Here is a 12,684-nt window from a genome sequence, read left to right as displayed (position 1 = left end):
CCTTCAAGTTAGCTGTAGCTGCTTCCGATTTTTCACCTATGTGCTGGCTTATTTGCATCTTCAGCTGTCTTGTCAGCTCATTGTACTTCTTCAGCAGGTCGGGGTGCGATTCCTTTGCCACTCTCTGCGGGCTCTGTTCTTGTCAGCTATTGACTGCTTGATGCCCTTCGGGAGGTCGTAGATAGAGCAACGTTGGAGTTTCTGCTCAGGAATGCTGCGCTCAATAGCAGTGTGGATTGAAGCTGTGTCGTGGTGAACCGCCTGGTCAATATCTTCAATGCCGCGTAGGGGGCCAGGGACCAGTGTCTCCTCCAGGCATCTCTTGTATAGGCACCAGTCCGCCTTCTTGAAGTTGTGCCTGGTGCCCTGTTGCTGGTCTTCAAGTACGTCTCCAACTGTGATCAACACTGGGTTGTGGTCGGACGTCAGCGCTGTTAGGGTTTCAAGCTCCGTAGACTGTGAGAGATTCTTCATGACGACGATGTCCAGAACATCCGGTTTATGCAGTGCAGAGCCTGGATAGTATGTTGGTTGAGTCGTGCCGGCCCCTACAAAGTCCTCCTTCTTTGAGTGGGCAAGTAGGGCGTGTCCTTTGCTGTTTCCCGTGCGAGAGTTCCAGCACTGGTGCTTGGCATTAAGGTCGCCTCCAATTAGTGTTGGGATGCTGGGGTCCAATAAAGCATCCAAGTCCTTTGGGCTTAGCTTGCCTGGGGGTGAGTAGGCGGCAATCAGCCGTAGCAGGCCTGCAGATGTCTGGATCTGTATGCCAGTTGCTTCAATACTCCCCACTGGTGGTAGAGAGATCTCGTGGTGCTTCACTTTCGTTCTGACAATCACCGCTGTTCCTCCGCCCTTGGCTCCAGTGGTGCGATCTGTGCGGTACACCCTGTGGTTTGCTATGTTGAGCTCCTGGCTTCCTTGGAGGTGGGTCTCGGAGAGAAGCGCTATACTCACATCCATGGTTTCCATCAGGTGCAGGAGGCCAGCCCTCAGTACACAAGGAAGGCTCTTTTATAACCAGCTATTCGGGGTCCAGAGGGTGGGGGCTCGTAGGCCCAAAGATGGAGGATTCTGGGGAAAAGGGGATTGGGTGCAGGAGTGAAGGAGGAGGTCCAAGAGTGTCGAGGGGGCACGAGGGGCCAGAGAGAAGGAAGTGAGTGACAGAGAGTGAGGGACAAGAAGGAAGGCAGAGGCGAGGCACAAGAGGGAAGGAGGAGGCGTGGTTGGGGAGGAGTGGAGAGAAGAGAAGAGCAGAGCTATCAGTTGTGCAGCAGGTGTAGTGGCACTGGGGCCCTAAAGGTGTGAGAGGCCCACTGCGCCCCAATTGTCACTGGTATTTATTACCACCAGATCAGGGGATGAGGCCCCCTGTCCTTGGTCGCATTAGGCCTGTTAAAATGGCCACGGAGAGCAAGACTGAGCTGGGAGTTAGGAGGTGTAAGGGTGTTGTAATCTATATTTGAATGGTACATTCTAGGGCTGGGCGTAGTTTACAAAGTAGCGCTTCGCAAAGCTGTGCGAAGTGCACTTCGCACTACGCGAGTTACGCGTAGCACTACGTGAACTGCGTAGTAGTATGTTCAGACTGTGCAAGATGCCGTTTTCAATGATTGCACAGTGCGGACAAGCATCCAGCACTGTGCAATCATTGAAAACGGCATCTTGCACAGTGCTAGCTGTAGTTTTCTGCGGCTCGAGGAGATTTTTACTCGAGCTGTAGCTTTCTTAACACGGACTGGTAGTTTCTCATCGCGAGCGGTCGCGAGCATACGTGACCACTCGCAATGAGAAACCAGACCTCCCCGGGTTGAGAATCTCACAGGGAGGTTTATTTTCCACACTCGCGATCGGCAACTTGATGTTGCTGATCGCGAACGAGGAAAAAGTCTCGCCAGGATGTCATTTTGCTTGCTCGCGGTCGCCAACTTGACGTTGAGGACCGCGAGCAAGCAAAAAATGACCGCTGCACTACGCTATGCGCGTTCGCACTGTGCTACGTGCAGTTCGCGTAGTGCCAAGTTGCGGAAACTTCTCAAACTAAGCGAGCATAGCGTAGTGCTTCGACCAGGCCTAGTACATTCCCCGGTGCTTCTTCCCTACTTTACCTCCCCACAATTTTACCCCCCCCCCCATTCCCTGCCGTTGTCATGCTCCGTTCCAAGTTAGAACGTTCACATGGGCGCTCGCTTCAGAACGTTGGTGAAGGCAGAAGTGACGGCAGCAGTGTAGTATTGGAGAACTCTATCTGAATAAATACTTACGAAATATTAATGGTAATGGCGGACATGATGCGAGGAGGCTAGTGAAGGCAGGGGACCTTTGCACTACTGGTCTGTATTCCTGAAATGTAAGGGGGTCGTCTTGAAATGTAAGGAGGTACAGAGGTACTGGGGAAAGAGAGTGATGCCCGACACTGCTGAAGCGGGGGTGGGGACCACTGAAGGGCACGTGAAGGTGTCTATAAAATGTAGCGATCAGTGGGTCACAGAGGGGCCAGATGAAAGGATGGGTGTGTCAGGGCTGAGCGTGTGAGGGAGTTGGCACTAGCAGGGTACTGGCATACCTCAGATACAAGTGGTTAGTGACGCCACTGAGCCCCAGTCGTGACAGACTCACAAGTGCAGGATGTCTTGGAGGTGAAGGTTGTCTTACTCACAGGTTCCCTGTCCTCTTCCTTTGTCGGATACGGTCTGTCGTAGGAGCTTCTCCTAAGGGGATGCTGACCTACACATTATAATGGATAGAGTGGTCATTGTTCACCGCCCTCCCCTGTGGGGTCGTGCCCGTTGTCATGTTCCCTTCCACCCCCGTGCCCTCGCTGTCCTTGAAGGTGTGGGGTGCCACAGAGAAGGACTTCACTTTCACCTATGAAGCATTAGAATGGAGGGGGGTGCACATGGGGTGCAGGCATCTCTCAAATATATGCCACATAAGGGGCAGTAAGAGGGTAAAAAGGCTGTGGTACAGACATTACTTAAAGAAAGGGGCAGTGAGAGATAAGTGGCAGTGAAAAGGTTAGAGTGACTATAGGGGCAGTGAGCAGGGTTGCATTGGCTCATAGGGCAATCAGGCAGTGCCCCACAGGCTGGTCTGACAGATCAGTGAGGGCAGGTTTTTGGCTATTTGTAGGCCGGTTTTATGGTCTGCTCTGCTGGTTTTCACTGTTGACTTCCCTGCTATTAAAACAAACATTGCCAGAAGGAAGCCCAAATCCATGCAGTTTTCCACACCGTGCAATTTTAAAACTGCCCCAGTTTGCAAACATGGACCACTTTTATCGATACCTAATTCACTAATGAGGCCACTTTTATTTTGGCGCCTCACAGTCATAGTCTGACCCTGGCAGTGAGGGATTAGAGAGCATAATTAATTTTCCCTCGTCGTCGTCTGTCAAAATCCACCCCCACCCGGCTCTACCGTCCCACTGCTCTTACCTGCACAGGCCGCTGCTGGTGGGCAGTCAGGTATAAGGGGGCAGTGAGAGGGTAAGAGCTGCAGAGGGGGAAGTGAGGGATATGGGGGACTAGCATTGACTTGCAGTGGAGATGAGAGGACAGTGAGGGTATTGGCAAGGACATCACTGAATTCTAGGTTAGATAAGGGTGTAGTGAGGGCAGGACACTAGAATGATGTGATTCTGCGGCTGCTGCGTTTTCCATATAATTATGTATTTTCCATAGTTGCCACATAATCTATCATCTGCTGCACAATTTGAAGTTTTCAACGACAAAGATGTTTTTAGGTCAAACGGATCGTAGCGGTGAGTTTCACTCTGCAGAATTTCAGTTCGCGGAATTCCGTGGAGGTACATAAAAACTCCCAGAGATTCAACAGAGTTTAGCCAATGGGCATAAAATATGCATGTCACGCTGCTTGCACTGTAAATTAGTGATAGTAGCATGAGCAGCACTGAAAAATCAGTGTGAACGGCACCATGCAATGCACAAGCGCGTGTTGACATTCAAGTTGATTTTGCTACCGTTAGAGTAGAAAAATCTACTCGAACTTCAGCAAATCTACTTGAGAAGCAGCCCTCTGACTGCAACCGCTGTCCACGACTGCCCATGTTATAAATTCACGCTAGCGGATGCCAAATCTCGCATGCCAACTCGCATTTCTGGAGCCTTGCGGGAATTTTTTTATGCCAAGTGGCGATAGGCAGAATTTGGCTGGACTCCGCGGTACAAAAGTAACGCAGCATCACCAAATTCTGCCAATCCCGTGGGCGGAATGAAACATTCCTCCCACCCCTAATCAAAAGTCATTAACAACACAGCAACAAATGTTGCTGCGCAGTCGAAGCTCTATGCAAAGGTTGACTGGTCATCTTTCTATTGCTTATTGCTGCATTTGGGTGTCAGACTGGTACTAATGAATTGAAACATTTGCCCAGATAGTATTAAAGTATATAAAAATGACACAATAATGAGGTAATACTATCACAAAATGTGCCATATTGCACTGAATAATTTATCTCCTTGCCGTATAATTTAGTAAACCCTGCTGTATAATTTGGTCCACAGCTGCCATATAATTCTAGTGGCCCTTAGTAAGGGGTTGGAGGGTATGGGCGCTGCCATTCCTGAATTTCACTTTGCACACTAGAGAATAGTCCCTGCCTCTGTTGTCAGACACCTCTAAGACTCTTTCATGTGGCAAGATGTTCGTCAGTCCCTCCCAGGTACATAAAGGCCTCTTTGAAGGCTTGCCTTCAGCACTTTCCAGCTAGCCTCTGCCCATCTCTGCCAAGACTGTCGGGTGCCCTTTTCAGACCAATGGCTGGCCGTTGGCGGCAGCAGCGGAACATGCCCCCCAGGCAGGGAGGCAGGCTCCATCTTTCCTACTCCATCCTGTGCCAGACAGCCTCACCCTAAGGTACAGTGCAACTTCAGACCTAAGAGAGGTCAGACATAGTACGACAAGGAGAGGGCAGACATGGCAAAGCACCTGAATGGGCACATATTGCACAAACACTGAGAGGGGAGACTTTGGTAAAGCCTGCCAGAGGGCAGGGATTGAACAACCAGTAAGATGATGGAATTGGAAAAGTCTCTGAGAGGGAAGGAATGACATGGTAAAGTCATTGAGTGGGCAGCCACTGTGCAGTAAAGAAGAGGGGAGACATTGAGAGGGCACACATTACGCAGCCCCTGAGAGGGAAGACTTTGGTAAATCATGAGAGGAGGTAATGTATTCTCTGACAAGGCAGATATGGCACAGACCTTAATACAGTAGGCATCGTAAAGTGAATCCGTGCCAAGGTTTCACATTCTCCACATGTGATACATTTTTATACAATACATCTATTTGAACTCAATTACATAGTCAGTGCATTGCCTGAAAAATCAAACTCAGATTATGCTTTACTGGATGTAAATTGAATTTCATGCCTTGGTCAAATGCCAGACTCGAAGAGTAAATGTCAGCGTGAGATACTGGATTGTTATGTGGGGTCGGCGACTCCACACCTCAAGGAATAATCACAACTCTTATCAGGGTGAATCCTTTAAGTCACTAATTTTAACCTGATCTTAACCCCCTGGTAGCAATGGCACAGAAAGGCTGGCTTAATTTTGGGTAATGTGTATGCCGTACAAAAACAGTAATAAAGTCACAATGAAAAACATTAAAAATCCCTAACCAAATTAGGAAAATAAAATAAAATGTAATAAACATTATGACAAAAAAATCCAATAAGAGGGACCAGAGATATGAATTTGTAAAGTTTTAATCAGAAAAGGGGCAAAAAAGTGATAGGTGCAAAGAATAGTCTTCTGGTCGCGGTTGACCAGGACCTAAGAACTATTTCAGGCTGACTGCGATGGAGCACAAGTAGGATATACCAACCAGGTTGGTCCCAGCAAAAGATTTCTCATTTTGACTCAGGCCCTGATTTAGAGTTTCTCGGAGAGGGTGCTTCATCGCAGTAGCGACGGAGTACACTCTTTGCTAAACTGAAGTTCTTCCTAACCTCATTTAGAGTCCGGTGAAATTTCAGTCTGTCAGCGAAGGAGACTACTTTGCCTTCACTGCTGACATACACTTCTGATGGCTCGTTGGAGTAAGGATCCTCGGAGGTTTGGCCATTTGACCACTCACCCGATATAGAGTGCGAGGTCAAATGGTCAGCTTCACTGTCTGTCACCGCCAGGTAAACCATAGCTGTAAGGGGTAGTGAAAACTACAAAATGGCTCCCACACCATGGGATACATCTCTCATGGTCTGGTGGTCGTGAGTTTTTTATTTTCAAAAACAACGTCCTCCTTTGCCATTTTGTTTTAAAGATAAAAAACACAGGTATAACATTTGACGGATGGTACCGTCATGTTGACAGAGCTGTTTTCAAACTTTTAATACATTGGCATTTATCGCCTGGAAGGCGGTTTCTGCCAATGTAAGATATGTTCATAGAGTCAGTGGACATCTCTAGATTCGGAGGACGGATACTCCTCTAAGGGGATGGAGTGTTTTACATAGGACAGCTAGGCCTGACAATGTAAAACTAGCTTTTTTGACCTTGCCACTGTAGGGATATAGTAATATTCATTTTCTATATGTTTCACTTTTAAATACCATGCACCCTACCTTGTGACCTTCAAGACGTGCATAGGGGTGACTTAATAATATTAAAAAGGGAGGCTTTTAACTCTCAAAAAGGTTCATTTTACCAGGTTGTACTGCAGGGTTTAGATTGCTGCAGTCAGGATACAGAGGTTAGGCCTGAAGCCATGTTGTTCTCCACTGTGGTGGATGGCACAAAAGGTGCCACAGTCCAAAAGTGTCGTATAACTTACAGGCCGTGGGTGCACTTTCTACATCATTTACTAGGGACCTACAGGCAAGCTAAATGTGCCAATTAGGAACAAGACAATTAAAACATGTTTAAAGGGGGCACACAGGTGTGCTACTCTTGGTTAGCAGGGGTAAAGTGCATACAGTTCTAAAGCCAACAAAAATATACAATCAGAGATCAGGTGAAAAATTGGAGGTGGCCAAGGAGAAAAGGCAAATTTCTTGCAGTCAGGATCTGAGGAAGAGAAAGAATGCCTGGTAAACCGGGTGGTTGTCAGCCTATAGAACACAGATGTCAAAAGAGATCCTGATCTAAGCCAGATTTTCCGTATAATCACTAACTATGTAGATGACATCCATCCAGATTTATTCTATACAAATTTATCTTATATGAAAATCTGGAAAAGATCCAGCTCACATGAATGTACTTTAGGCACCACTACTTATACCTATGGGTACACTTCATTAAAGACATGTCTTCATTGCATATCTAAGGCAATTCTTGCCAAAAAATCCTTGAAAAACGTATCATTTTGAATCACTCACACACATCAAAGGGGATGTGGGTCCATAAATGCAAACCCTTCCCTCTTCTATCCCTCCACTATCCTTTTCAATCCAAATAACAGACTAACATGTCCACTATTCAAATACATTTCTTATACTAATTCACCACTAATCCTTTTCGGATTCCAGAGTAGGGTGCTACTCGCTGGAGAAGCACTTAGATGCCTCAGTATGGGTAGTAAGTGCTATATAAATGCAATTACAATTACAATAGTGGGGCCTGATGGATTTGTTTGAGGATGTTCTGGGGGAGCTCATCCCAGGGCGATAGGTTGCCACAAGTCGAGAAGTGTTAGTCACACTGAAAAACTATGAACTAGAAGTATGGGGCGTGAAAGCATTGAGACAGCTTGTTGACATTCCCTGGCATGCTCGTTCACCTGAGGAACTGCAGAGAGGGCGGGAGTTACTATGCAGCACCGGGTACATTGGGTGTCAGCCAGGAGAGCTGGGTGAGATGGCAGGTGGCTGCTTTTTTCTTTCCCTTGGGGTGGAGTTGAATGCTTTCTTCTGGGTGAAAACCTGTGTTAATAAGAGTTTCAACAGGCCTATCCAAGACCGGTTTTCTCATTCTTCCAGCATTAGACACTTTCTGTGCTGTGGGAATTTGAGAGAAATTATCAACATCCGTGCAGAGGTTTCAATTTAGATTACAACACATCTTCACCCTACTGCCATTGATTCTACCCTAGGATTTGGCAGTGCCAGTGGGTGTGATGCCATTTGGAAATGCACTTCAGATGCACTGAGTCACCCGTTTCTCATAGACATCCGAGTGAAAGAACGAGGTATGGGTCTGTGTCCAAACATTTGCATTCAATGAGTCAGTTGATGAATGAAGTCACAGTAGGCCACAAAACCCAAACATTGGAATGCTGAGCGTTCTATTGAAGATAATGGAGTGCTCTGGGCTTCTAATGGCGGTAGAAGCCCGGAGCTCCAACATTCCAATGTTTGTTCACGGGTGTTGCTGTGAACAAAAGGCCTAACAGAGCTCCCCTCGGGCTCCGTGAGGCCTTTGTTTTACAAATTAGAGCATGCTTCCCTCTAGGGGCGGAAGTTCTAATAGCCTTAGAGCCCTCCGTAGCGGGGTCTACTGGCCATTAACGGCCCAGTCCCTTGTTAAAGGCCCAAGCCGAAGGAGCGGGGTTTTAAAAGCCGGTACAGCCTGCTACAGCGGACTCTAAGGCTATAAAGGAACCTTGTAGAATGCTTCTTGTTTGTGATAAAGGACTGGTTAAAGACAACTGTACTTTTCTTTTTACTGGCTGGCTCCTATCATTGAGATGGAAGGATTCTGATTTGCTAATTACAATTTCAAAAAACACCATAAACTAAAATCTCCAGACCTGAGTGTATAGCACAGCATATATCTTTTCATAAATAGCAGATAATAATATATGGGGTTACTCTAACATAACTTTCCGGCAGATGCATCAATGAAAATACCTCCCGGTAAAACACCGAATCGGTAAAACAGGCCGATACCGAACGCAAAACCAGAAAATGCTATGCATCAAACAATAATTCGGAAAAAAATAAAGAATCGCTAAAATCCCCCGCGGTAAATTACCGAATCGCTAAACAGACAATCGGAATTACCGAACCCCAAAGCTGACTTCGGAAATACCGAATCGCCATTATCGAATCGAAATGGTATGCATGAAAAGTCGCTAAAACCGAAAATCCCAAAAATCGCTATTTAGCATGAGCAAAATAAGGGGAATCACAATCAGGAGGTAAAGTTAACTGAAGGACAGAAAAAAAAATTCTAACCCCATCAGCAGGTGCTGACAATCAGTAACCCTTCATAAATGCCCTGGGAAACCCCACATGTCTACCAAAATGGCTGCCCCCTACGTGCTTGCTAGGAGGAGGAGGATCAACGCCCAGGCCCAGTGCAGGAGGATGATACAGGACAGGATCTTCAGGGTGCGCATCACTTTGCTGGGGCAGACCGAGGATCAGGTGTACGACAAGTATAGACTCAACCGTGCCATGATAATGGGCCTAATAGCAGACCTGGAACCATTACTGCAGCACGAGACCAGTCGGACCAACGCCATACCAGCCCATGTGCAGGTCCTATGCTGCCTGCACCTGCTTGCGTCTGGAAGCTTCCAGGGGTAATAGCTGAGACTGGAGGCGTGTCGCAAAGTGCTTTATCACGCTTCTTCCACCGGTTCCTAGAGGCCATGCTGACATTAATTAATCGTCACATCACCTTCCCCACAACCCCCTAGCAGCTAACCCGCACCAAACGGGAATTCTACCAGGTGGCACAATTCCCCCATGTCATAGGGTGTGTTGACTGCACGCATGTCCCCATCTGTCCTCCATCAGCCACCGAATACATATTCCGCAACCGGAAGTCATATCATTCTATTAATGTGCAGGTGGTGTGCAATGCCAAGTACATCATTACGGACCTTGTAGCCCAATTCCCAGGGAGAACACACGACGCCTACATATTCCGTCACTGTGGCCTCCACAGGCGCCTGATCAACGGTGAATTCGGAGAGGGACACCTACTAGGTACATATAGATGCATCATCGTACTCTACATCCACTCCATCCCCACATGTATATTTTCATTCATGCAGATTACCATTCTCTCCCCATCCTGCAGGTGACAGCGCATACGCATTGCGTGAATATATCCTCACTCCCTATCTCAACCCAGCTACACCGCAAGAGCAGCGCTAAAACAGAGCACACATCAGCACAAGGAATGTGGTTGAGCGAACATTCGGCATCCTCAAGAGCCGCTTCCGAATACTGCACAAGACTGGAGGTGCCTTGCAGTACGACCCAGTGACCTGCTGCCAGATCATTGCTGTGTGTGCCATCCTGCACAACATCGCCACACGCAGGGGGATACCCATAGAGGTGGACGGAGAGGATGAACTACGTGCACAGCAACCCCCCCAACACCGACAGGCGCATGTGCCCAACACAGCTGAAGGGCAAAGGAGGCGGACATACATCACACGAATCATTTCTGAGACAGGTAAGAGAGTGACTTGACAACAGGATCAGATTTGCAAGGGTTTAATGGGCATGGACACCTGACTGGTGCAGAAATACGTAACACAAACATGCTGCTGCTGCAGTTAAAGTAAAACTAAAAATGTCCCTTCTCAGAACGGGTGATGAGTGCGGCACTTTAGTCTGGCCATGGTTACCTCACCAAGGACAGTGTGACTTTGCCACATGTTCATTTCCGTTTGCCGCGTACCCCCAGTCTCTTGTCCTGTGACTCCTCGGCTTCTACACGATGGGAGTCAGTGGCAGTTGCATTGCGGCCACTGCGCCTCCTCCCGCTGGTCTCCGACAGGGAGACGCTGCTGACACTGGAGGCTGCCTCACTCCCCTCTTCCGCTCCCAGACTGCTGACACTGGCTGACCCAGGCTGCAGTTGCTCCACTGCAGTGGTCACCCTCTCAAGGGCCTTTGCCACATCCCCACAATAATGACCTAGGTCCACTTGCAGGGACACGGACCTGCAGGACAGCACAGCCGTGCTGTTGCACAGCTTATTAATGGCCTTGTTAGTTGTATTCACTGCCAGCATGATCTGCCTGTGACGCCGGCGCTCACTTTGTTGGCCTGCGACTACGGCACGTGTCAGTTCTTGCAGGCAAAGCTTGATTTCATTGTTGCCGGCAGATACGGCAGTGGTGTGCTCACGCACAGCGTCAGTCATGTTGCCTAGTTTGTTGCAAAGTTTGGTCATGGAAAGTTTCATGGCACCCATGTGTCTCCCCTGCAGGCGCTGGAAACGCAGCATCCGGGTCTCCACAACTCCGTACCCTTCGGACAGATCGACTGGTCTTGCAGCAGCCCGACCCGGGGGCACAACCCTCTGCCTGATGCGCTGTCGTGCTGCAGTTTGGCTGGTTGGAGTGACGACAGCCTGGCGTGGTGGTGGTGGTGGTGGTGTCTTGGACTGCGAGGATGGTGGTGGTGGTGGTGGTGTCTTGGACCGCGAGGATGGTGGTGGTGGTGGTGGTGGTGTCTTGGACCGCGAGGATGGTGGTGGTGGTGGTGGTGTCTTGGACCGCGAGGATGGTGGAGGTGTTGTCCGCCGTGGTGGTGAAGGGGAGGACATGGCTTCAGCTCCCTGTGAGCACTCCGCATCTGACAACACTGGCGTCTCTGAGATGACGAGGCGGGCACTGTCGTCTGAATCGATGGGGGATGCATCTGTGTGTGAAACAGTGCATAGTTATTATCATGGTATAGTATGTGACAATAGCTGTGGCATCTCACATTAAATTACTTTTTCTGACTGACATTTGGCCCTTGGCTGCTGTATTCTTCTCTGGGCTCTGGCATGCACCCATTCATGTATTGACTACAACTCCCATGGTGCAACACAGTGGTGAGGGTATGTGTTTAGGGCAACGCTACATGTGCACTGGGTCTGGCATGGGGGATTGGGCAGGGACTTAGTACACGCTGCTTTGTTACGCTGCCATGCTTCTTACCTTGTCCTCCTTCCGCATCACCAGAGGTGTCCAGACGCGTGACCCCCACAACAGCTTCCGGTTCTATGGTGGACTCCACTAGATCCTCCAGGGCTGTGTTAGGCGTCACATTGGATGTGCCCCCTCCTGTGCCAGCAGCATCATTGACCCTCTGCGCTATCTTCTCCTTGGCCCTCTTACGCAGGTCGTACCAGCGTTTTTTTAGGTCGTCGATGCTGCGGTGGGTGACTCCGCAGGCATATACCTTGTCCTTGATGCGCAGCCACATCTTTTGTTTTTCTGCCTCTGGCACCTTCAGCGACAACTTCCCAAACAGTCGGTCATTGTTGCTGGTCACACACGCTATTAGGATTTCCAGCTCCTTATCAGAAAACTTGCGTTTTCGCTTTCGGGGTGTGTCCTTTCCCTGCTGGGGGGCCTCCTTCTCCATCTTGTCCTGCTTGCCTTGTCCTGGTTGCTACTGGTTCTGTCAGGGTCCTCAGCTCCTGTGCTCTGCCTCCTCCTCTGTGCTACTCCGAACACTGAATGCAGCGTGGCTGTCCTACTTCCTGGTTGTGATGTCATCGGCCTGCTTCCGAGGCGTCGCGTAATTTTTCCGTTTTCGCTATTACCGATTTCGCTAATACCGGAATCACTAATACCGATTCGGTATTAGCTAACTCGGTATTTGCTACTCTCGCTGTCGTACTTTCGCTATTTAATAGCGATTATTACCGATTCGGTAATTTTTACCGATTAGTTTGATGCATCGTGGTTTGCATGTCCTTAATAGCGATTCGTTATTTTTCGCTATTACCGACATGTATTACCGATTGTTGATGCATATGCCCCTTT

Source organism: Lissotriton helveticus, chromosome 1_1 (genome assembly GCF_964261635.1).
Source record: "Lissotriton helveticus chromosome 1_1, aLisHel1.1, whole genome shotgun sequence".
NCBI classification, from domain to species: Eukaryota; Metazoa; Chordata; class Amphibia; order Caudata; family Salamandridae; genus Lissotriton; species Lissotriton helveticus.
This window is presented reverse-complemented; position numbering follows the sequence as displayed.